Genomic DNA, 27,194 nt, shown 5'->3' on the forward strand with positions numbered 1-27,194 from the left:
GATCTCTCTCTCTGTCGAATAAATAAATAAAATCTTAAAAAAAAAAAAAAAAAGCCATAAACTGGACCCCTACATTTGGACATTTCCCCATTGTATGTCAGTCTGAAGGAGGACTGGCGTCCTATTGCCCAGAATGAAGCTGCAGCTGAATCTTGTACCCGGGACCAGAGGGAGAAGTGAGGCTAAGTGAGATGTATAGGCTGCAGTTATGCGGTCACAATACAGAACGTTTGTCCCACAAAAACGGAAGTACATCAAGAAACCCTTCAGATAGTAAGTTTCCAATAAATTAAAATGTTGACAGGAAAAAAATACTTATCTTCTTCAATATACTTTATTTTAAAGTACGTCCATTTGGGAAGGGGAAGCAAAATGGCCACCGCCTAAATGTTGAGAATGAGAGGAGAAAATGTGCCCCTAAAAGGATAACTTCATCCCTCCATCCAAAGGCCCAGGGCTGCAGCTGAGAAATCTCAATTCTCAGTTTCCCCTGGGTGATCAGTGGCTGCCCCTACCACTGAGAAATACTGACTATTTCAATGTTTTGTAAAACTTCCCCCACTTCCAGGAGCTCACTGGATAACCCCTGCCCAGAGCATCACTCTGAACACACAGTGCTGACCTTGGAAGGCAGCAGCCCCTGGCGCTTCCTCGACAATGCAATTGATGGGGGATGGGAAGTAATTAGACTCCGAGAAGGAGACCAAAGTCCATGTAGGTGACAGCCCTGCCTTCTGAGAAAGACTGGCCTGAAAGTCAATCAGAAAATAAATGTCAAATCGGATCCTATCACTGGACGTAAGTTGACACTAACCAGTTAACAGTTAACCATTGGCCTTTAGGATAAGTCAAGTCAAGATGAAGCTTTTAAATGAAAAGTGTCTATTCCACTCCCAAATCAAATGTCTGTTAAGACTCACACATTTAAAAAAAAAAGAAGAAGAAAGAAAGAAAGAAAGAAAAAGAACACATAAAACTGCACACAAATATCTATAATTACCCACTATCCTGAGGCCTGAGCAGGTGTGTGTGTTGACACAAAGCAGCCTGGGATATATGAGCATCCAGCCACAATTGTTATCTGTCACCTGGGTTGACAGCCATTATAATAAATAAATGTTTATGGTAATGATTTGTAAGGAGCCACACTGGTAAGCACTTTGGATTTGGATAAAAAAGCGATGAGTTATCTGTCCCATCCCTTAGCTTTTACTCCCAATCTGAGGAAAATGATGAGCTAAGTCACCCAAAAGTCACCCTAACAGAGATGAGCCCTGAGAAAAAGACCCAGGATATACCTTGCTAAGGGCTTGTCAGTGTTTCTGCCTAAACCGTGATTTGCCATGAGGTGGGGTATATTCATGAACTATTACTGGCTTTACCTTTTGAAAAATACTTATCATGGGTATAATTTTAAGGAGAAGGCTGCACAGACTTTGAGACTAGTATTCTCTTATAGAAGGCAAGGAACCGTGTGTAGCAGAAAAAAAAGTTGTGTATCTGTTGGGGATGAGCTTTTATGGACCAAGTAGCTAGATGTCTGGGGCCTTGATCAAAGTCAGTTGTGCCTTCCTACACCTAAAGAGGCAGACCATGCCTCCATGAATGCATTTGAACCGAAGTCAACTGAGGTCCTCTAATAGCATCAGTGCAGGTATCGCGGGCTTTCTACCTTATCCTGCTCTCAAAGGTATTCAAGGAAGGGGTACAACCATGCTTTTAAGGAGAAAGAAGTCAGGAGGCAGGGAAACCGCAAAGCAGCTTCCAGAGGAATTTATTAGAAAGATAACATAAGCACTAACACTGGGCACTGTGCATACTTTGAAATAGACTTTGACATTTCTAACGTAACGCCAGGACTCACAGGTGAATTAGGACCAGGAGTCTGACTGCAATTGTCAGGCAGAGGTATCCAAGCAAGAAGCTGAGGAGAAAACTGCCAATCATTCAAAGGATCTATCACAGCATTTTCAAAGGAGCTGTTTCCTTCTGATGCATTTTATAAAATAGTTTATACAGACTTCAAGACGCGGTAGGTTGCCAGAAGTCTACTTAGCCCACCACACTGGCATGAGCCCGGCTGATATTTATGGATCCACGGTCGAGAGAACAGAGGTCTACCTATGTCTAAGTATTAAAAATGATAAATCAACATAACAGTCCAATAAAATATACCTATGGCCCTTAAGATATAGTTTCATAACAAAGAAATAGGAAAATATGTGTAGAGCTATGATATCTATATGACTCAAGTCTAAAAGTCACTATTTAGGTTTCTATCATTAAGAAATTAATGTGCCTGGGTGGCTCAGTGGGTTAAGTGTCTACCTTCTGCTCAGGTTGTGATCCCAGGGTCCTGGGATGGAGCCATGCATTGGGCTCCTTGCTCAGCGGGGAAGTCTGCCTCTCCCTCTCCCTCTGCCTGTCACTCCCCCTGCCTGTGGTCTCTCTCTCCCTCTGTCAAATAGATAAATTAAACCTTAAAAACAAAAATAATTATTAAAAAAAATACAACATTAACACAGAGTAGCCTGTCTTGCTCAGACAGAAGAGCATGGGACTTGATCTCTGGTCATGAGTTCAAACCCTCCTTTAGGTGTAGAGATTGCTTTAAAAAAAAGACATTAACATAAAATTCTGTTGTTTGGCCATGATAATCTAAGGGCTGAAAAATAAAATTAACTTGTATTAAAAGTTTGAGAACTTTCGATATATTATTAAAAGAAAAAATTAAATTGTTTTTCATATACATGTTCCAAAATGTTAGTTTTATTAAACCATATTAAAATTACCTATTCCCAATTCCAATGTAAAGGCAAAATACAGCTTACAGTTAATTAATATAAAATTTTTAAATTCAAAATCAATTAAGCAAACCTGAAGATCATATTCTTTCCAAAGTTTCATTAAATATTAAATGTTATTATCAAGGATATATATATACTTATATGTATGTAATATAGCTATCAAAATAAAGATATTTCAGTCTAGTGTTCAATTCCCAAGTAGGTGCTTGAGGAAAGAGATGATAAATGCTACACACACACACACACACACACACTATAATATTGCAAAATGTTGCCTGAGGTCTAGTCTTGGCCACATTTATGGAACCCTCCGGATTCCCGAGGACAGGTGTCTGGGGATGGGCACAGGCGCTAAGCAGCAGCACCCCCAGGGCGGACCAGTGCGGGGCGCTGTGCTAGCCGGAGAGGTCAATCTGCGGTTCCTCCCCTCCAGTGTGCATCTCTGCACTCTATGTGAGCACATTCAGAAGAGCTGCAGAAAGAAGACCCTGGATGAGCCGTGCGACTGGAAAATGAGGCTCTGCGACCCCAAACTCGTCACAGGTATGCTGAGAGCAAACGTCTGATGAGTTAGTGAATCTGTCTTTGATATCAGAGTACCTAATCTCCCTGCCCCCTTGCCTTCGATTCCTTCTGGTCCTTTGAAGCAATGTCCATCTCCAAGTCAGCTGTGGCACCCTCCAAACCTTCATGGTAGGTAGATGTACAAAACGGACTCTCTGGAGCCTGAGCACTGCCCGCCGCCAGAGCTCAGACTCAGGCTCCTTGGTACGCGATACCACAGCCGATCTCCCCCACTCAGAAGTGCCTGACACCAGCCGGGAACTAGACGCAAGCCCCGTGTTGCGTTTTAAATTTTCTAATAGCCACATTAAAAACTAAAGAGAGGTAAAATTAATTTTAACAATTTTTAAAAAGATTTTTATTTATTTATTTGACAGATCACAAGTAGGCAGAGAGGCAGGCAGAGAGAGGGGGAGGAGGAAGCAGGCTCCCTGCTGAGCAGAGAGCCTGATGCCTGGGGGCTGGATCCCAGGACCCTGGGGTCATAACCTGAGCCGAAGGCAGAGGCTTTAGCCCGCTGAGCCACCCAGGTGCCCCAACAATTGGTTTTCTTTAAGCCCAAACCTCCAAATATCATTATTTGAACATGTAGTCAACATAAGGACTATTAATGAGGTATTTTACATTCTTTCTTTAAAAAATCAAACTAAGGGCAGCCTGCATGGCTCAGTGGGTTAAGCCTCTGTCTTGGGCTCAGGTCATGATATTAGGGTGCTGGGATCGAGCCCCACATCAGGTTCCCTGTTCATCAGAGAGCCTGCTTCTCCCTATTCCTCTGCCCCTGCCCCAGCCCTGCTCTGTTCTCTTGCTAACTCTCTCTCAAATAAAAGAATAACATATTAAAAAAAAAAATCAAACTAAGACTTCAAAATCGAGTGGTAATTTGACACAGCACATCTGCGTTCAGAGTAGCCACATTTCAAGGGCTCCATTGAGGCATGTGGCTAGTGTGCCTGTTGGACAGCGCAGGCCCAGACATCCACTTCCCCCAAACACCTTCTTCTAGCAGATAATAATGGCTTCTTTGTTTACTGAACATTTATTTTACCAGAGACCATAATGAGCGTACTGTGCTAATTCTCTCATTTTGTTTCACCCTGGGTAATATTTCTTCGCATATTTTACAGGTAAGGAAATAGACAAGAAAACGGTAGTTATGTGAGCAAGAAGAAAAGAGATCTCAAATCCAAGACCCCTCACCCCGGAGCCATGGATGCCATACCTTGGGGACACCCTCGGAGCTCTCTGCTACACTCGGATTCCCCAGACACACTCCACAAAAAGGGAATCAGGAGACATTTTAATGTCTTTGCCCCCTACTGACTCACTTTCATGGGCTCCATCGTGGATTTTCCCTTGTTGGCTTCTCTCACCAAATACAAATGTCACCCCACCTCTCTCACCCTCCAGCACAAGAGCCAAGGGAAATTCTATGTGAGGACTAATTTATTCCTAGTGAAGACAGCCAAGCACGTTGAGAAATTACATCCTGTTCTGATGCATGAATAATGAACTTGGAATAAGGACACAGTTAGTTGTTAATCTTGTCTCAACCAGACAATTTGGAAATGCAGCAGAATTTTCATCAGATCTATGCATCATGCCAATGTGGAAAAGAATGGGCAAACTTTGCAGGTTAGATCATTGCTCTAATAGCATTCACCAATATGGAATGACGGATTGTGCAAATCGATAAGATACACCAAAAAGTAAGATTTCAACTCTCCTGTTCACCTCAAGACTGGAAGATACAGGGAGTGCAGATATCTATTAATACCAATGGACAAAAAAAATCTGTAGATTTGGGTCTCTTTCATGTGAAGAATGCATCTATGTATTAAGGACCTTTTTAGTTTTTTTGCTATGAATTAAAAAATGCAGAGTTATGTTTTTAAAAAGAAAACCTCTCATCTTTTAGAGGTACATACTGAAGTAGCTACAAATGCAAACATATGATGTCTGGGTTTGCTTTAGAATAATCTGTCAGAGTGTGAGGGGCCAGGAATATCTGAGACGAGATTGACAAAGCGTTGACAATAGTTGGAGCTGATATGTGGGATATATTATTCTCTTCCCTCTGTTTTGTGTGTGTTTAGAATTTTCCATGATAAACAAAGGTTTTTTGTTTTTTTTTTAAGATTTTATTTATTTATTTGACAGACAGGGATCACAAGTAGGCAGAGAGGCAGGCAGAGAGACAGGAGGAAGTAGGCTCCCCGCTGAGCAGAGAGCCCGATGTGGGACTCGATCCTAGGACCCTGACATCGTGGCCTGAGCCGAAGGCAGAGGCTCAACCCACTGAGCCACCCAGACGTGCCAATAAACGAAGTTTTAATGTACCTATAAAAGAAAAAAGGTATCTTCAAAAACAGCGCTTCATTGGTTTACTACTCATATCCCTTTGGTTTATACCTGTTTGTGTGATGGTTGTCACTTTAGCAGCCCTCCTAACACTTGGGCTTGGATAATCGTCAGGGGGGCCTGTCCTGTACACGACGGGAGGCTTAGCAACAAGCCCAGCCTCTATCCACCAGATGCCAGTAGCTCACGAGCGAGCACTGCCCACACCTCCCAACCTTGTGATAGCCGAAGCCAAACACATCTCCGGACATTGCCAAATGTCCCGAGGACAGGAGGGAGCGCACAGAACGCCCCGCCCCACCCCCACTGAGAAGTGCACCTCCAGGTTAGACCGTGGACAATTGGAGGAGTGTTTTCAACCTGGTGCTCCTGGTGACTAAAGTAAAAACTAGACATAGCGTCTAATTTACATTGGAGACCCTTCTGTGAGCTATAGACAAAGCAAAGTAGAAAGGAATACAAACTTATAAAGAAAGCAGTGCTCGGTGTTGGTTAAGTCTGGTGACAAGGCATATGATTTATTCTTAGAGAACAGTTTTTTTTTTTTTTTAATCTTCCAGGAAAGGAAAAGTGAATTGGGGCAAATCGGAGGGTCAGATGAACCATGACAGACTGTGGACTCTGAGAAATAAACTGAGGGTTTTGGAGGGCAGGGGCCTAGGGAATTGGGTGAGCCTGGTGGTGGGTATTAAGGAGGGCACATATTGCATGGTGCACTGGGTGTTATACATAAACAATGAATCTTGGAACACTGCATTAGAAACTAATGATTCATTTTACAGTGACTAACATAATAAGGTAAAAAAATATATATATATAAAGAAAAATCTTTCTAACTAATGTGGTTTCTTATTGTAAGTAGGTAGAACTTATTAACTGAATTTATAAACTCTAATTTAAATATTGGGGTCTCTGGGTGGCTCGGTCCTTAAGTGTCTGCCTTTGGCTCAGGTGTCCCGGAATTGAGCCCCACATCTCCAAGCAGAGAACTTGGAGGGAAACCTACTTCTCCCTCCACTCCCCCTGCTGTGTTCCCTCTCTCACTGCCTCTCTCCCAAATAAATAAATAAATAAATCTTTAAAAATAAATAAAGTAATTTTAAAAATAAATAAAAATTATGTTATATACAAAATGTTGATTTTAGGGGCACCTGGGTAAAGCGCCTGGAATCGAGCCCCCGCTGATATCAGGCTCTCTGCTCAGCAGGGAGCCTGCTTCCTCCTCTCTCTCTATCTGCCTTTCTGCCTACTTGTGATTTCTGTCTGTCAAATAAATAAATAAAATTTTTTTAAATGTTGATTTTATATCTTATACAAAATTTTTATAATTTGTATAAATTATAGGTTTATAATTAATTTATAATTAATTTATACTACCCGTATAGATTACTGGTATTTTTTTTTAAGAATTTTATTTATTTATTTGACAGACAGAGATCACAAGTAGGCAGAGAGGCAGGTAGAAAGAGAGAGAGGAGGAAGCAGGCTATCCCCGGAGCGGACAGCCCGATGCGGGGCTCGATCGCGATCCCGGGACCCTGGGATCATGACCTGAGCCGAAGGCAGAGGCTTTAACCCACTGAGCCACCCAGGCGCCCCTAGATTACTGGTATTTGACTTGAATATTATTGCTTTCAATTATTCAAAACGGAATTGAGTGCATGCTACTTGCTCTGTAATATATTCAAATGTCTTAACAGTCACTTATTCAGTGACGTCAATGATTTAATACAGGACCCTGAGATCATGACCTGATCAGAAAGCAGATGCTTAACCCACTGAGCCACCCAGGCACCCCAACAGTTTTGGTTTTTTTAATGACAATATTGGGGTCTTATCCTGGCCAAGAATGTCTGATGTTGGGCCCAGACATAAGAATGCTTTTAAAGCTTTTCCAGGAGCTTCGAATGGGGAGCCAGAGTTGCGAGTCACTGAGTTGGATTATCTGACCAAGCAGCATGTGTTTGGGAGGTAGGATGGTAACAGGGGAAATGAACAAACCCAGCAGACCTGCTGGAGGTAGAGGAGGAAGTAATGAATATCATATTTGGGGGGAAATTATTTTAAAATTCAGTTTATTTAAACTAAAACAAACCCCAAACAGGCTCTCCCATTTCTCTCACCCCCAATCCCCTGCCTCTGGTAACCACCAATCAGTTCTCTGATCTATGAACTTTGTTCGACTGATTGATTGATTATTCCACATCTGAGAGAGATCATACAGTGTTTGTCTTTCTCTACTTACCTCGCTGAACATAACGTCCTCAGGTCTATGCATGTTGTCACAGATGCTGTACTTTTTCTTTTTTCTGGCTGAATAATTTCCCATTGCATATCTGTTCCGCAATTTCTTTATCCATTCACCTCCTGATGGACACTTAGCTTGTTGCCAGGTCTCGGCTACTGCAAATAATGTTGCAGTGCCCCCTGAGGGTGCGGATATCTTTTCAAGTCAGGGGTTTTGTTTCCTTTGGATAAATTCCCAGTAATGGAATGGCTGGATCATAGGGTAGCTGTAGTTTTGATGTTTTGAGGAATCTGCATACTGTTTTCCACAGTGGCTGTACCAGTCTACATTCCTACCAACAGTGCATGACGAAGGGTGCCTTTTCTCCACGTTCTCACCAACACTTGTTATTCCTTGTCCTTTGGATCCTAGACATTCTGACAGGGATGAGGCATTATCTCCTTGTGGTTTTCATGTGCATTTCCCTGACAATGAGTGATGTTGAGCATTTTTCTATGTACCTGTTGGCACACATATGTTTTCTCTGGAAAAATGTCTATTCTAACTCTCTGCCCGTTTTGTTTTTTTTTTTAGATTTTATTTATTTATTCGACACAGAGAGAGAGAGATCACAAGTAGACAGAGAGGCAGGCAGACAGAGGAGAAAGCAGGCTTCCCGCTGAGCAGGGAGCCCAATGTGGGGCTCGATCCCAGGACCCTGGGATCATGACCTGAGCCAAAGGCAGAGGCTTTAACCCACTGAGCCACCCAGGTGCCCCTCTCTGCCCATTTTTAATGTGTTTGTTTGTTTGCTCTTAAGTTGTATATGGTCTTTATGTATTTTAAATATTAATGGCTTGTCAGATACATAATTGGTAAGTATTTTCTCCCATTCCATAGGTTGCCTTTTCATTTTGTTGATGGATTCCCTTTGCTGCACACATCGTTATGATTTTGACTTGCATTTCCTTAATAACTGACAATGTTGAGCATCTTTTCATTATTGGTCATTTGCATATCTTTTTTGGAGAAATGTCTATTTGAATCTTCATTTTGACTTGTGTTTTTTATATAACAAGTCCCTTTTAAGGTATGATTTGTGTATTTTTTCCCCATTCTGTGGGTTGTTATTTTTTTTAAATTTTTTTAATTTTAATTTTTTTTGGTGGTGTTCTTTGAAGTACAGAAGTTTTTGATTTTGGTGAAGTCCAAGTTTTCCATTTTTGTTGTTGTTGCTTGTGCTTCTGGTGTCCTATCTAAGAACGGTTACCTAATTCAAATAAATGAAGTTTAGTCCTGAGTTTTCTTTCTTACAGTGAGGTCTATGATGTATTTTGAGTGAAGTTTGTGTGTGGTATGAGTAGAAGTCAAATTTTATTTTATTTTAAAATGTAGATATTCTGTTGTCCTAACACCATTCTTTGAAAAGACTGTTCTTTCCCTATTAAATAGTCCTGGCACCCTTGTCAAAAATTAATTGACCATAAGTACAAGCATTTATCTCTGGGTTGAATTTAATTCTATTGGCCTTATGGCTATCTTCTGTCTCATACTGTCTTGATTACTGGAACTAAGTTTTGAAATTGGTGGGTGTGGGTTCTCCACACTCTTATTTTTCAAGGCTGTGCTGGGTTCCTTGCATTTCCATAGGAATTTTAGGACCAGCTTGCAATTTCTGGGAAAAAAAAAAAAAAAAGGTAACTGGGATTTTGATAGGAGTCATGCTAAATCTGTGGACCCATTTGTAGTAAACTGCCATTTTGCAAGCCAATCAATCTATTAACATGGGATGTCTTCTCTTTTCCTTAGTCTTCTTCTTTTTTTCTTTAAAGACTTTATTTATTTGATGGAGATCACAAGTAGGCAGAGGCAGGCAGAGAGAGAGGGGAGGAAGCAGGCTCCCTGCGGAGCAGAGAGCTGGAGGTGGGGCTTGATCCTAAGACCCTGGGATCATGACCTGAGCTGAAGGCAGAGGCTTTAACCCACTGAGCCACCCAGGTACCCCTTACTTCTTTTAAATTCTTTTGACAACATATCATTTTTAGGGTACAGGTCTTACACTATTTTGTAAATTGATTCTTAACTATTTTATTTTTTTCTTTTGCAACTGTAAAGGAACCATTTTCTTTTTTTCTTCTTTTTTAATATTTTATTTATTTATTTATTTATTTGACACAGAGAGAGAGAGAGAGAGCGCGCGCACAAACACAAGACCGGGCGTGGCAGGCAGAGGGAGAGGGAGAAGGCAGCTCCCCGTTGAGCAAGGAGCCCAATGCCGGGCTTGATCCCAGGACCCCAGGATCATGACCTGAGCTGAAGGCAGACACTTAACGAACTGAGCCACCCAGGCGCCCCGGAATTGTTTTCTTAATTTTATTTGCAGATTTTTAACTGTTAGTGTACAGAGATACAATTGATTGGTGTGTATTCATTTTGCCTCTTACACAGGTATATACATTTGTTGAAAGTAACTGAAACTTGCATGTAAGATACAAAGCATTTTATTGCATGAAGTTTACCTCAATCAAAAAAAAAATGTGATTTTAAAGAAAATAAACAAGACTGGTTACCTTTAGAATGAGACTGTTCTAATAACTGGAAATACTCAAGGCTTATGTAATTGGGTTGATTAAGCAAGGCTTGGCCAGAGAGCAAGGGGTGGGGGTGTTCAACAGAGCACAGTGAATGGCTCTTCATGGGAAAATAAAGTCATCCCATATTGATACTTCAGAAAGTGAAGACGACTCCGTCGATCAGTAACTCTGGGGACAGAAGATAGCAAGGGCTGTGACTTGCATTACCCTGACATGTACTTCGTCACAGCAATCTCACAAACAAAAAGGTATTAGTTTTCTTTAATCGTAATTGATGAGCGCCCAAGTCCCTAGAAACTTTGTGCCCAGTATTGGCTCCTATCATTTGCATTTTGAAGCCCCCGAGAATGAATAGAAGACCTCTGATCTCTCTTCAGCCTCCTCATAAATGCCGAGACCCCGCTGTTTAATAATCGCCAACAAGAGTGTCAGCTATCTATCCAGAGATAAGCTCTCATGGTGCAGATCCTGTGAAAATATAATACTCTGAGCAAGTGTCCTTAACTACTGGGATAGGCAGGTCCATCTTTTGCCTAAGTACATTTTATTTCTTCTAGAGGTTTCTCGACATTAGAAAATCTAATGAACACTTGGTGCCTATGCAATGATTCCCATGACTTCTAGAGTTTACAAGGAAAGCTCTAAGATCCAAACATCCTAGAGACACTGATTTATGAGCATTTGTAGCTGAAATGAAAGGAATACAGACCAGAGCAGATAAAATGAGCTTTATGGGCCACATGTATCTATGTATCTTGGATATTTCAGGATAATTCATCTTCCAGGTTTTCAGGCCTGGGTTAGTCAGTTAAGCATCTGTCTTCAGCTTAGGTCATGACCCAGGGTCCTGGGACCAAGCCCTGAGTGGAGCTCCCTGCTCAGTGGGGGCCCTGAATCTTCTCCAACCTACTTGTGGTCTCTCTCACTGTCTCTGTTGGTATCTTTGTCTCTCTCTCTCTCAAATAAATAAAATCTTTAAAAAAAAAGTTTCTCGGGCCTTATCAGACTTAGGTCTTAGAAAAAGGTCTAAGAAAATATTGTATGAAACTAGCCAACATTTATTTAAGAAAATCTTTTTCTCTTCAGTCTCCTAATGTGAACTGCTGTCATGTAAATAATCTAGATATTCCTGAGATGATTACAAATAATCATCCTTGTAAAGTTTTTTCGGAGAGATAAACACAACACCAGGCAAAGTGGGGGCAAGGCAAGATTTATTAAAAACACTCTCGGGCGAAGTTTCAGGGCTCAGGAGAAGGGGAGCCAAGAAAGTTGTGCCGGGAGGAGGTGGATACCCTCGGGCGAGGTTCCGGGACTCTGGAAAGCAGAGTGGCGGAAGTCGCGCCTAGGGCAGGGAGGAGGGGGCTTTTAAGGGCTCTTGGGGGTGGGGGGCTCAGGGGTCTTTTGGCAAGTTTCTCTTACTCGGATATCTCGCCTGCTTGTCAGGGTCCCATTGGTCCACAGGAGCCCGGGGCAGGGGTCTCAGATTCCTGCTTGGGTCTTTGTTCACCGAGTTCAGGTCTGGTGGCGGGAACTTTCGCCATCTTAAGTAGCCCTTTCCGCCAGCCCAACAATCCTTCATGTACACTCTGTACTAACTGGTATTAAAATTTGTTGAGTGACTGTTCCCTGCACTGTTCTAGTGTTTTTATACGTGGTCCCCAGTTTAATGAGATTTGACAGTCATACAAGTAAAGTGAGTTCACCTGCCAGATCAATAAATTTATGTTCATTAAAAAGATGATTGAAACAACACTGATATACACGTATTCCAGTATTTTTTTTCTTAACGTTGTTTTAAGCTTTCCCGAAATTACTATGAAGGCAATCAAAACCTACCATCACAGTTCTGTCCTACTTTTCCCACTGAAGGACGAGAGAAGAAAATTCCATATCTGTCATCTGAAATCTATTAGTAACTACTTTGGCTAAGCCTTGAAACTAAGATGCCACAGATCAATTACACAGGAATGAGCTGACATTTGCTTCCTGCCAGGAGGCAATACACACAGATACGGAGAACTGCTTTTCTAAGTATAGTTCCAGAAAGCACAATATTTACCTTTGTAAAGATCTGAGACTTAGGGAGCTAGTACTAAAAGCTGTATGTTAAAAATAAGAACTGAGATTTTGGGAAATCGTGAAAGGCGTATGTTTCTCCGATACTGTCCTTTGAGCCAGCTTATCTGAAGGTGCTGAAACAAAGGGAACGTTCTGTCTTCTGGCAGAGTTGCTCAGAAGTAAGGGGAGGAGGTAAATCCTTAATCTTCTCCCAGTACCTCCAGAAGAAGAAATACTGAAATGTTAAAGTTGAAAGACCCCTTAGAAGCCAAGCCATCCACAGCCCTTGTTTTACAGAGTAGGAGGCTGAGCCAGAGACAAAGATTGAACGTCACTTTTGTTAAAGCTTCTAGACCCTTTGTCAACCCTTCTGCTCTGGGGAGCCATTTACAGAACACGTTTGGAAGTTTCACGGGTGGGCCTTGGTCCTCTGCAACAAAGTCGAAGCAAATGTAAAAATGATTTTTCTTAGATGTATGAGAACCAAATAGCACAGGACACACAGAGGATTATGGACAGCAAGAGTCAGCACCTTCCATTTTCAGAGAACAACTCTCTCCATCACGGCCCTCTAAGGAATCTCAGGTACATCTAGACGAACTGGCATTTATTTATCTCAAATGCAATTTCCCTCGCTCAGGACAGTCTACTAAATTAAGGTGCTCTGTGCTTCACAGTTGGTCCAATATCTGCCAGCTATGAGCAGCTAGATATAGACTGGCTTGCTTTTAAAAATACCACTTGGCTTAAGCACAGACCTCCAAGGCAGCAGCCATCTACAGTCTTAATTTAAAATGAAGTTAGACTTAAAAGCATTTTCTTATGGTGTGAATTACGATCTATATCTATATATTAGAGATTCATGGAAGATATATCTCTCTTAAATATGAAAAATATGCTAGCCTATAAATATATATACTTATAAACTACATGGATTCACAGACATAATTTAAGAAACTCTGCATTTCTTTTGAATAGTAAATAAGTTTATACTTCAGCCTGCTTATTTCAACAAAAAGCGCATGTGCAATGCCACTGACTGATGTCTTTCTAAGAATACAATTAACTCTCAGACTGTCACCAAAAGACAGCTAAGTTCAATCTTCTGTTGTCTAGGGAAAAGACCAGTATCCTCTCTGAGATACCTAGTGAGATTCCCCTTTCACCAAAGTCTATGTTAGATACGAGAAATCCAAAATTTCAGTCTTCCAGATCTTGTAGCAATAGCAAATTCCCAAGCAATAGATATTATTCCTTGTTGAAACAGTGAATTTCAATGTATTTGCGACATCTATTTTCTGGAAACTGGGATAAGAAGCTCATAGTCCCTGGTTTAGAGCTTGAAGGGAAAACGGCCTTTCGTATTTCTCTTATTTTATGACTAGATCATATTGAATGAATGGCTCGTCCGGTCCCGACTATGCTACATACAGTGATTATTCTCACTGGGAGCGAGTAACACAGATTCCAACCGGAGCAGCGCTGCGGCTCCCGAGGTGAAAGCTCGCGAGCCGGTGACAATGTCTTAGTGCTGCCATCTGCTGGAGGTTTCTGTCTGTGCACTATTGGCCAGATAGTTTTAAAACTCCAATGGCCTCCAAACAATTAATCTCACTTACTGTAAAAGCCAACGTCTCTACATTTGCGGCTCCAGGTGTGTGTACAGAGGGGAAAGACTGACTTTCTGATATATGAAAATGAAATCATGAAGAATCGATCGTGGACTGGAAGGCATCATTTCTGTAGTCTTACAAATGACTGTGATAGCTAATGAAAAGAACACAACCTGACGTAAAAACACCATCCCACACCATCCTGTCTTCCCCTTCCCTTTGGCCATGTAACTCATAAATGGGATCAGAGCCCAGAAATCCTGGGTCGGCCCCTCCCCCATGCCTGCCTCCACCTCTCTCTCTTCACGTCAAGCCACGGAAGCCCTGGCAGAGTCCTCTGCTCCAGGATGCTGCCTGAGCTCCTGGCAGGAGGGAGTCGGCCAGGTGCGGACCTGGAGAACAGTCCTCAGGAAGTCAGCTTGCTCAGCAGGGTTCTGCAGTCAAGATAGTTGACATGCTCAGCTGCGGGTGGGGGGGGGGGGGGGGCGCCCCCCCCCAGCCACTGTGCGGGTTCCAGACTATTTCAGGGGAGCGCAGTGGGGAGAATGCAAGGTGTCCAGATCCAGTGGCCAGGTATGACGGCGCCCTCCTGTTTGACGGGTCTCAACCCCGTGACCCTGCAGGAGGGGACTTCAGAGCTCCAGACTGGAATTATCCACTCACCTTGGAAAGCCTCCACCAAATGTAAATATTGAGTAAAAATCCCATCGCAGGAGGTTACTCAAGAGAGGACTTGCCCTGGAAATAAACAGAGGAAATGCTTGTGGGTCAATCAACTCCTCCTCCAAGGTAGGGAACCTCAATGACCTGCATTCCAGGGAGAGAAATGCGTGGGATTGATGGATAATTTGGTCTCCCACCCCCTCCTCATCCAGTCTAGTCTTACCCTTTTTCTGTCCCCCAACTGCAGAAACACACACACACACACAAATGCAGCACACAAATACACATGTATACACAATGCAACCACACAAACACACAGACACAGACGCACATATGCCAGCACACACGAACACACCTATGCAAATGCATATACACATAAGCACAGTACAAACACAAACATACATACCAACACAGACACGGAAACACATACAAACACTACACAACACACACACAAACAAACACAAATGCAAACACATATACAGACATACACATACACTCCTCTCTCTCCTCTGCTTGAAGCCAAATGCGTTGTCTTGAATGACACACAGAAGAAGTTTTTAATAGAAAACTAAAATTTTTGAAGAAAGGAGAAACCTAATAATATAAATTATTTATGAAAGTTTAGTAGGCTGGATTAACAGGAGCAGAGATTGGAAGAAGGACCAACGAAATCTCTGTATCTTTCCTCGAACTAGTGTTCAGTCAGCTGTGCCATGACTTAGCTCTGCGCGGGGCATAATTCAGAGGTTGCTCCCGCCCTCCGGTGACTCACGTCTCATGAAGGCTTACAAACTCCGGATTCTTTCTTGCGTCCTCTCTCCCAGCAGACATTAACTGACCGATACTGTTAATTGCCGAAAGTGAACTAATTCTGAATGCACTGGCCTGAAGTCTCCAGGCGATCTTGTTTCTAGAAAGCAGAATACAGATGCGAAAGGACAATGGAAAGAAAGATGGACAGGGCGCAAACGCTAAATTGAGAGAAGATAGAATAAAACATGATCTATGCTTGTAAACCCAGATGACGAGGAGCTGGGGATGCCGATAATGGAAATAGAGAAGTCGGCAGGGCGAGTGTGACGGGGAAGGTGGCGTGTGCGCTTGGAAGTGTGCGCAATGATGTGAAATGGCAGGGAGACGCGAGTGTAACTGATGGGCAGACCTTCAGATGCGAGGGTTTGGGTCAAGAGTGAATGGGCAGAGGAGGGGTGGGATTTGGGAACAATCCGTAGGAAGCAGAATTAAATCAGAGGAACATGAGATAAGAAAAGATGTACCATGATTTAATTAAGCAGAAAAGGTCATTTCCTTTGAACACCCCTGGTCCATACAGAATAAGCCTTGGGAAGGGTGTCCTGGGGCACATCCTTCCTTCTGAGCAAAGATGCTGCAGAAGGGGGAGGTGGAGGGAAAGGGTGGGGAGAGGGAGTTCTGACATAAACTGGAGCGTCTCCAGAGTTTTGGCCGCCTTGTCTTCAGGGACCCCTCATGGAGCCTCAGTCCCCAGCCCGGAGGTGTTCAAAACCCGAAGCAGCGAAAACACTTCCGGACCGCCTAAGTGGACAAAGAACTCAACACACAAGACACAAGCTGCATGTTTCTTGACACCAAAATAGCCTCTTTCTGTATTTTTATTGCCATATCAGGACTTTGGTGGGTAAGGTTCACTCTGCGCCCTTCATGCGGCCAATACCCCAACTGAGAGACCCACCTGCTGCCCGGAAAACCCGGCATGGCCAGGCACACAGGACTCTCATTTTCTCTCATTCTCTTTCAGAGTCTTGGCTCTTCCCTATGGCCCCAGGCTGCCCTTCGTGCCTCCGTGACTGGGTTGTCCTGGCGTCTGTCTTGCAATCCAATGCAATCAGTGCTAGCCGAATGCCTGAGCAATCTCAGCATGGTGGGGGAGGGCCTGGACACTGGGCCTGTGCCTCAGCAGATGTCACCTGCATCCTCTGTCATAGATGAGCTGCCACCCCGCAACCCGGCTTGGCCTCCACTCCCCACACAATTGGGAGCCAATTTGCTGGAGCTGCTCAGTCCTCTTGCTCAGTGTACTGAGCTGCAGACCGCTCAGCCCACTTCCTGTCACCTCCAAAGCAAGGCTGTGCACAGTCCCCGGTGGGTGTTTGTCTTTAAACCACCTGATGATGCTTGGGCTCAATTACTTTTCACCATGTTTTGTTTTTGTTTTTTGTTTTTTGGTTTTTTGTTTTTTAAGTAGGCTCCGTGCCCAGCCCCCCAGTGTGGGGCTTGTATTCCTGACCTGTCAAGACCTGTGCTGTAATCAAGAGTGGGATGCTTAACCAGGTCCCCCAAGTTTTCCATTCTTGATTAAATGCTCCAGATGAACTCCTCCTAAGTTTTGTGTGAGGGTTAATCCTTTTCAGGAAAGACTCTGTTCTTATAAATGCCATGACTTGCAGCAAAATTTATTAGGTGCCAACTTGTAAGCAAAACTTAGAAAGCCACAAATTTATGGGAATGCCTAGATATATAGTTAGAAATAACAAAATAGATATTTTGCTATCCAGCTTATTCAGGGAAGCCTTACTATAGCAGAAAGAGGCCCAAAGTAGGGAAGCTAATCCCATTCTGCCAGTCAAGACCAGAGGGCCTTTCCATACCTGTACTCCATCTGCACATCGGGCGGTTGCATGAGATTTTTCGCTAAGGCTCCTTTACATAGCTACTTTCTTAGGGGATGTGGTTTAACAATTACAAACTCCCAAGCTCCTATTTGACATTGTTGTTTGAGGTGTTAATAATGGGAACCCCGATTCCCCTCTGATCAGCTTTGCGATCATCTGCTGGTTTATGGAGATGTCAAAGAAGGAAGCACTTCGCTGGGACATCTGCAGACAGCATCATGTCTTTTTTCAAGGTCATGATGTTCTAGGTGCGCCTGTGGCCTCTTATTTCACTCAGGAAGAATTTTATTTTTATTTATTAGCCAAGCATAATGCAGCAGATTCCATGGTGGCTTAGCCTCACTTCTGAATTAGCTATTTTTTAAATCCATGCTTCCCGTTTTCCCAGCAAACTCTCAAAAAGGCCCTTTTAAGAGGAATAAAAGGTAGTCCTCCACGTGAATCCCAGACCAGGGGAGGGGGTGTCTGCCCCGACTCAGACAATTCAGGGTCCCCAGCACCACTGTGAGGGCCTGGGGGGTGAGCCTGTGCTAGGCAGAGCAGAGACTTCTGGTCCAAGCATTGCCAACAGGTTGGCCATGGTTTCCCCTACAGCAGTCCTGGTTCCCAGGCCGGGCTGTCCCCTGGGCCCAATGCTGACACCAAGAGCTTGCTCAGAATGGGCTCAGGCCTCGACCACCCTCTCCCTCTATTGCCCACCCATTCCCCAGTTTGGGGCAGCTTCTCCTTTTAGAACCACCCCCACTCCCTGTGCTGTGGAGAAACTCACCCTCTAATTAACTATGTCCCTCAGCGCTCACTGAAGGCACCTCCTTCTCTAGGCCAAGAAATAAAACCCACAGGTTGGATTTCCACCTCTTAAAAGTAATTTCTAAATACTCAGGATTTTGGCACCAGCAATTCAACACACGAATAGGATTTGAGAAACTCATCAACAAAACACAACAAAGTACAACATAGGTCCTGGTGAAGGTTGTATTTTACTTCACTTACTCCTTTCTTTTCCTCATATTCATTTATTTCCTCAGTGAACTTTTAAAAACATTTTTATTTATTTATTTGACAGAGAGAGACACAGCGAGAGGGAACACAAGCAGGGGGAGTGGGAGAGGGAGAAGCAGGCTTCCCGCCGAGCAGGGAGCCCGATGTGGGGCTCCATCCCAGGATCCTGGGATCATGACCTGAGCTGAAGGCAGTTGTTAAGCATCTGCCAGGCGTCCCTACTCAGCAAACATTTACCTGAGCCCTTCCTAGGTGTCGGATGTTGGTGTCGAAGACAGAGAAGAGCTGGTTATGTGGGGGAGACAGACATAACAGTACACCACAAAATGCAGCTGTTCCCTTTGGTGCCGCTGGGCAGAAGTTACTGTCATGGTCCCAGCGGACTGGCTTCAGGGCCTCCATGGCTCCCACAGTCCGCAATTCTAAAGGAATTATTGTCCCATTTTATAAAGGAGAACACTGAGGCTCAGTGGGGTCCATTCACTCAATTCAGCCCTTCCAGGTAGGAACTGGAAGCATTAGCTTTGCTCTTTGGGCCATGTCTAACGTGGACTCCTCCTCTCTGAGGTGCAGAAGTTGGCCCGGTCAGGGCATGCTATTGTGAAAAACACAATCACAGGCCCCAGATGGTGCCACTTCATGTCTCATCTGCTCACTGTTTCAAGCTCCCCCAAAGATGCAGGCAAAACCGGTCAGTCAGGAATTGTATGATCACGGCCCTGGGGCCCTCTCCATCCCCCAAAGGGAGAGGAAGGAATCTGCCTGGTAAAACCCCTTGCCTTTGCCCCTAAGGGAAGGGAGCTTTGGCTGGAATTTTGCTTGTAACTGTCTTGCCACACCCTCTAAAAACCTTCCATTTTGTACAGACTCCCCTCTGCTCACTAGCTGGGATGCTGCCCAACCCGTGACTTGTGCAGTAAAGCCAATTAGATCTTTAAAATGTCCTCGGTTGGATTTTGGTTACACAACTCTGCTAAAGCCCTCACACCTGCAGGACCCCCTTCACTGGTCCATGGGTCAAAGAAGGGAGCGAAAGCCAGTATGTAGGGGCTGGAATGCAGGGTGCCCTGGCTCCTGTCCCAAGCATGGGCAACACCCCTTGGGCAGTGCATTTCTCAGAAAATTTGCCCTGTTCTTAGCACTATTCAAAAAGTAGAAACAAAGAAAACCCCTGAGGCTCTTGTAATAAAGAAAACCCCTGAGGCTCTTGTAATAAAGACCTATTCCCTCATTCCATGAACACTCATTGATTGAACGCAGGCTTTGGGAACTAAGGGACGGATAAACTTGGGCATTGTCAGCTGGAAGACAAGGCAGATCTCCCTCCTGATGCCAACACAACTGAGCCAGTCCACACTCTATGTTCTCCACCCGGAGGCGAGAGCCAGGATCTGTCCCTCTAGACACCTGTCTGGGATCAACAATGCACAGCAACGCGCTCTACCCTCTATCTCTCCAAGCCGGAGCCTGCCATTCCTGGCAGAGGAAGGAAATGGGCCCCTTGAACTCAGCATTGGGCCCACCATTCTGAGGTGACCCTGGGAGGATGTGTTTGGAAGGCGGCTGGAGAGACAAGGCCATCCAAACACATGGCCATCATCCTGCCCGATGTAAAGCAAGAATATCATCTGGGAGATACTATCTCAGAGAATATCAAGAAGACAAGCAGGAGAGGGAACAGAACATGGGCGTCCTGGGTCCCAGGTCTCCTCTTGGCCATTCCATGAGCTGAAGACGTGGGGGTGATGGTTGGGAGAGAGTTGGCAAGACAGTGAAGGGGAAGCAAGAGCAACAGGACCAGACGTTTGGCTTTAACCCCATGACGGTGACGTGGGGTGCTCTGCGTGCCTGGAGTTGGAGCAATGCTTATTTCATCTTCATGGAAGGGACCCTAACGAAAACATCTTGAAGGATGAATAGCAGTTCACCAGGCGAAAAATGACAGGAAAGGCATTCCAGATACAGGAACCACATGTATGGAGGCATGAACTGGTTTACAGTTTATAGACTGGGGAGAAGTTAGGTATATCATGAGGGTTAAGATATGGGATGGAGACAGGAGGAAGGCGATATTGAAGAGGCTAAGTTTTCGGTGAGAGATTTAAACTTTGTTCTATAAAAGCTAGAAGCCAAGTCAAGTCTTTTAAAGAATTTATTTTTAGGAAAACTCTTCTGGGAGCAAAGTAAAAGATGAACCCAAGAAGAAAGATTCTGGTGGCAGTGGGTTGAGTTAAGGCTTTTGTCTCAGGCTTTTGTCCTCCTGAGAGGTGGTCTGGTAATGACCCAGGATAAGAAGTCAGGTCAGTCTGGGGAACAAATCCAAGATATGGTTGACACAATTTGGAATGAGTTGAATAAGGGAGGTAAGAAGGTAAAAGACGAAAGAGATTAGGGACATTTTTAGGAAGAAGAAAGTGGGTTCCATTTTTAACATGTTCGATTCGAAACACCTAATGATGTCCCTCAGGAAGAAGAAATGCAGGAATATGACTGTAGCTCAATTTAGAAATAAAAATAAAGCTTGAGGTATTGATTTTGGAGTTGCCGGTATATGGTGATAGTCATAACTGTTTGATGTGGGTCAGACCGCTCAGAACCGCTCAGAAGGGACACATAAAATAAGACGAGAAAAGGACACTTTCCCAGATAATAAATGAGAAGGAGAGGAGAGAGGGAGGAGATGACAGTTCTCAAGTTCAGGAGGAGAATGAAGAAAAAAAGGGCCGTGAAACTCTTCCACACCAACAGATAATAACACAAAAAGGAAGAGCAGTGCAGCCCTCCTCGGGGATGGCAGAGACTGAAGGCGAGTTCCTCAAGGTGTGGGGGACCGGCTGTCAGCGCGCAGACCTATGCGTGTGCGCACACACAACCACACACAGAGACCCTCCCAGACAGGGATAAACACACACAGAGACACATGCAAACACACAGACATACACACACACACACACAAAGACACACACAGACATACAGATAGGCACAAAGATACACACAAACACACACAGACACATGTATAAACATACAGACATACACAGACACAGAGACACACACACACAGACACACACACACAGAGACACATGCATACAAACCTACACATAGAAACACACACACACAGAGACAGACACAGAGAGACGTACACATAAACACACACACAGACACACAAATATACAAAAACACAGAGGCACACACACAGATTCACACACACATACACACAGGCACACACATAAACATACAGATACACAAATGGACACATAGATACATATAGACACACACAAACACACAACATACGCGGAGATACACACAGCCATACACACAGTATAAGGCCTCCCTGGGCATTTTGAGGGAAGCTCCATGGGCTGTGTCTATCTGTGTCTGTGTGTGTATATTTGTGTGTCTGTCTGTGTGTGTTTTCAACCAGCCCCCTTCACTTTGGGGTAGAAGATGAACAGAGGGTCAGGCTCTAAGACACCAGATGATAGAGACCTCAGGTCTTTATAATGAATAGTGAGTTGCTTTTAAGAGACACTCCTCTTGGGGCGCCTGGGCAGCTCAGTCGGTTAAGTGTCCGACTCTTGATTTTGGCTCAGGTCATGCTCTCAGGGTTGTGAGATCAAGCCCCCTATGTTGCTCAAGCCCCCCCCTACATGCTCAGCAGGGAGTCTGCTTGAGGATTCTCTCTCTCCTTCTCCCTCTGCCCCTCCCCCCTCACACACTCTCTCTCAAATAAAAATAAAGAAATTTTAAAGAGAGAGAGAAACACTCATCTTCTACTCATGTGCCTTCCAAAAAAATCATCTGAATCCTGCTCCCTAAAGAAAAAAGATAGGATTTGAGTGGTGATCAGTATCTCAGAAACTCCAGTGTGGAAGAGATGGCAACAGGCACCGAGACTTCGTGAGAGACCAAGGGCGGAGAGGGACAGCGGTGGGACCCGAGGAGCTGGGTTCATTTCGGCCATGGTGGGGGGCAGGGGGCTCTCGAACTTCTGCAGCCACAGCTTCTTGACCTTGAGTGCCCTTAGAAATCACCTGACAAGGTTGCTAAATATGTGAATTCCTAAAAGATTCTGACAAAGACCAGGAATCCGATTTTTCACTGAGGGCTCCGCATGGGAGTCTGATGTGGGTGATGTGTGGGCCAGCATTTGGGAAGCTGTTTGGCTTCTCATGGGTTAGCTCAGAATAACACCTTCCCTGGGTTGCTTCTGGGGCATCCGTAGGGAGGAAGAGAGACCCTTGACGTCAAACCGTGGAGAGAACTCCAAGTGCTCTTGGACTGTAGCCTCCTTCCATGCGTACAGCATCTATCACGCCCCATGAAAGCTTCCATGGGCCCCACTAAAATGGTCCAGATTCTTCACTACATGTTCAGGGGTTGTAGGCACAGAGTCTTTGGTCATTTCTCTGTTACTCTCTGTATTCTTTTTTTTTAATTTAAGATTTTATTTATTTATTCGACAGATCACAAGTAGGCAGAGAGGCAGGCAGAGAGAGAGGAGGAAGCAGGCTCCCCACTGAGCAGAGAGCCTGATGCGGGGCTCGATTCCAGGACCCTGAGATCATGACCCGAACCGAAGGCAGAGGCTTAACCCACCGAGCCACCCAGGCGCCCCTACTCTCTGTATTCTAATGTCCATTATCTTCTGTACTTGTTTTTTTCTCTATTTTTCCCAAAGTCAAATGCTTCCTTTGCATTTTGGGTTCTAGGTGGTACTTGTCAGCCATGTCTCAATTTGGTTGCGTTTCTCTTCAACAGATTCTTTCTGAGCTCGTCCTCTGTCAGTCTCCTCAGAAACCGTCACTCCCAGAGACAGAGCTGTCTGTAGAGAGGTTTGCAAGAGATGTGGCACACCCCCAGCCATACAGAGACCCCAGTGCGACTTCACCGGGGTCTGAGGACTTGTCCTAGCATGGGTCACAGGTGCTTTTTCTCCTGCCTGCCCCTGCACTCACTGCTTTCCTACTGTCTCTGACCCTGGGTTGAGTTGATACCACCCATCACTAGCCTCTCAGCGCGGGACATGGGGCCACATCTTCAGGGGGGCCTTTGCAACAACCCCAAAGGAGCTGCCCGGAAAGAGTCTTAGACCACACTTCAGTTCTTCCCTTTGCAAACCCCCCAACGCACGGTACACACACATCGTCTGTGTTTAATAGAATTCTCCCCTTTTCCTCTTGTTCTAATGCAAACCCACTGTACTGCCTGCTCTCACATGTCAGCCAGCGAACAGGCTGAAATAAACATTTGCTGAATGGACAAGTCAATGAATGAGTGAATGAAACTGATAGAAGAGTCACTAATGTAATATCTAAGTGTTGAGTTGTGTGGGGTTAGGGTGGGGATAGAGACCACCATAAACTCCCCCAAGAGTGCCCTGGATTCTAGTGCAAAGAATAAACGGCACTGTGGGCTAGTTACATGTGAACTGTGTAATAGTCCCATGCTTTAGGTTATTGTCTTTTTTTTTTTAAAGATTTTTATTTTTTTTGGAGGGTGGAAGGAATAAAAATGAGTAAGACTTCCTCACCTTTATGAAATCATTGTCTCAAAAGAAGACGAATCCATAGGCAAATATAATATTCTGTAACATAAGGTTCTGTTTTATTGTGTTTATTCCAGGAAAAAGTGATTTTCCTCACAACATCATGAGATTGGAAAATGATTTTGAAGACTCTATTCATACTAGACACCTACTAGAACACTCCCACGGGAGGAGGTTCATGCCTGAGTCACTGAAAACTTGAAGAGGCAGATGGAGCTAATAACGAGAGCTGGAATATTCTATGGGCGCAGGGTTCGCTCTCCATGGCTGCCATGCAAGAGAGCTGTGAAGTGGGAAGGGAGGCTGTCATTGTATAGGCTAGATCTCAGGGCTAAAGGATACTGCAAATGTTATAAAACAAGATTTGAGGAGAGCCTGGGTGGCTCAATCGGTTAAGTGTCCGTCCGGCTCAGGTCATGATCTCAGAGTCGTGAGATCGAGCCCAGCATCAGCCCTGCCTCAGGCTTCACACTCAGGGGCGCCTCTGTTTGAGATTCTCTCTCCCTCTCCTTCTGCACCTCCCCGTGCTCTCTTGCTCTCTCTCTCTCTAAAACTAAATAAACCTTAATAAATAAATAAATAAATAAAAAGGAAGTTTTGCTATAAACCTTGGTTTGGAAGCGGATGTTGAGGCAGCATCTCGAAGTTGGCAAAACCCTCCAGCTTGTTAGAAGTGCGGGATCTCAGGTCCCCTTCTAGAGACACAGAATTAGAACATGCATTTTTAGCAAGATCTTCAGGTGAGTGACATGTACATAAGGGCTTCTGCAGTGCTGGTCTATGTCTGAAGGGAAGATATAGCCTAAGATAGATTTGGAAAATCTAGATCTGGAAAGAAGGTATGATCCAGGACATAACTGAAAAGAAGACAGAGGGTAGAAATAAGGGTTGGAGGGGAGGGAACATGTGAACATATTGCTATAAAAGGCTGTCTGGAGGATGAAGCCATCTTGTGTCACGTAAACCTCTTCACTGCATTTTCTGAGATCCTGATGGTCTGAAGTCATCTGTTTAAAGAACTATCAGAATAGCTAACATATGGGGCGCCTGGGTGGCTCAGTGGGTTAAACCTCTGCCTTTGGCTTAGGTCATGATCTCAGGGTCCTGGGATCGAGCCCCACATCGGGCTCTCTGCTCAGCGGGGAGCCTGCTTCCCCCTTTCTCTCCACCTGCCTCTCTGCTTACTTGTGATTTCTCTCTGTCAAATAAATAAATAAAATCTTAAAAAAAAAAAAAGAATAGCTAACATATTATATGGTGCCAGACACTCTTTAATGCACTTTGTCTAATTGATAATTGATAATTTTGAAATTGATAATTTCAGTTCAATAATTTTGAAATTGATAATTTTGATAATTGAAAATTGATAGTTTTATCCTCACAACCCATAAGGTGGTGACTAATGTTCTCCCCATTGCACAGATGAGAAAACTGAGGTGTTGGGGCGAAGTCACCCCCTCAAACCCATGTGACCCACAAGACCCAGAACCAGGCTTTAAACCTAGGGGGTGCTATCCCTAACTAGTTTTTTATGGCCATGCTCTTACGCCTCTTAAGATCTTAAGCTGTTTGTACTTGCTTTTTGTTCTCCTTGTTTTCCTTGGAGTGTTTCATTTTGTTTGTTTAAGATAACCGTCCTAACTCTACTGTTCCAAGGAAAAAGAAGGGAAGGTACTGGTGTGTTCTGGGCCATTCATACTCCAGCTTCTTGCCCTCCCACCAGTCACAAATTGGCAGGCTCTGGGCTGGATTCAGTGCACTCTGCTTTGCCCTAAGTGTTTTAAAACTCAGACATTTGCACATGTAAATCTGCATATTCACCTTGCTTGCTCCAGATGGCCGCAGTACCTACCACTCCCTAAGGTCTCATACCTGGCTGCTTTGTTGGTTCCTACTCTGCCTCCCTGAAATGACATCTTTCCTGTTTTGCCCCCTCCTCCAAGCTGTGAGCTCTGGGAGAATGTGTGTCTCTCTGAGGCATCTGTGTTACTTTCTGAGCCCAGCGCCACGCCTGGGGTGGGGGAGCTGTCATCAATGCTTCTCAGCCCGGGCACCGTTGTGTGGGAGCAAAATGGAGAGGAGAGGGAAGCAGAGGCCCAGAGGAATGGCAGGGAGGGGAGAGCAGAGGACTCACCACGGGAATCCTAGACTCTGCGTGGGAGGCTCTTGTGAAATGACAATAAATCATAGTGATCCAGACACAAATCCTTGCTTTGGAGCGAGCTGGTGGGAAAGCCCTCTCATCTTTGAGTCAAAACCCATGCAGTCCTCCATGGAAACGTGCCATGTTATATCAAGGAGCTGACTTCTTAATAAGCGAATTCATTTCTACTATAATATTCTCTCCTTCATTCACCATCTGTCCCTTTGAGTGTGAGTTCACGGATCCCTTCCAAGACATTCACAGGTTTTGAAGTGGGATAAATGCGCGAAAAAAAACGTTTCACCAACCAGGAGGGCTGTTCTGTTCCCTACCTTCCCCCGTGCCAACTAACATGTTCTTACCTGATCTCTGCTTCTCAGAAGCAGGAGTATTCCTGACTCATGGATGCAACACTGCAAAGGACTTTTTAAGGGAATTTGGTCATGTTCTCTTTAAAGAAAGTACCAGTAAAGCTGGTTCCACTGTGGTTTACTGTCGGAAAGACCAAAGCCTCCATCTTGTCGTTTGGTTCCTGGAATATAGTTACAGTAATAACAGATTTAACATGATTGGTGATGCACAGCTAAGTTCAAAAACTGAATCTTCGCTTCAATGCAAGTGATTATTTTAGTCCATTTAGAGAATTCTGTAAGTATATTAAATATTCTTGTGGCTCGTGTTTTCTACCAGGAAATGTCCAAAGGGAAAAATCAAGAGTCAGATTATCATTTCTGGAAGGAAGAAAACTGAACCTGTAGTTGGACACTTAGACCTTAATTGAGACTTAAGCATGAAATGGGTCATTTCTCTCCGTCTCTGAGTCTCCTTCCTTCTCTCCCTTCTGCGTTCTCCTCTCTCTCACTCTCAAATTATATCTCGCTTAACTAAGCATTAAACTGTGAATTTGTTAACATATATGCAACTTAGTTTTATCCTTCTTCAGGTTCCTCTGCTGTAGCTGTG

This window comes from Mustela nigripes, chromosome 15, assembly GCF_022355385.1.
Source record: "Mustela nigripes isolate SB6536 chromosome 15, MUSNIG.SB6536, whole genome shotgun sequence".
NCBI classification, from domain to species: Eukaryota; Metazoa; Chordata; class Mammalia; order Carnivora; family Mustelidae; genus Mustela; species Mustela nigripes.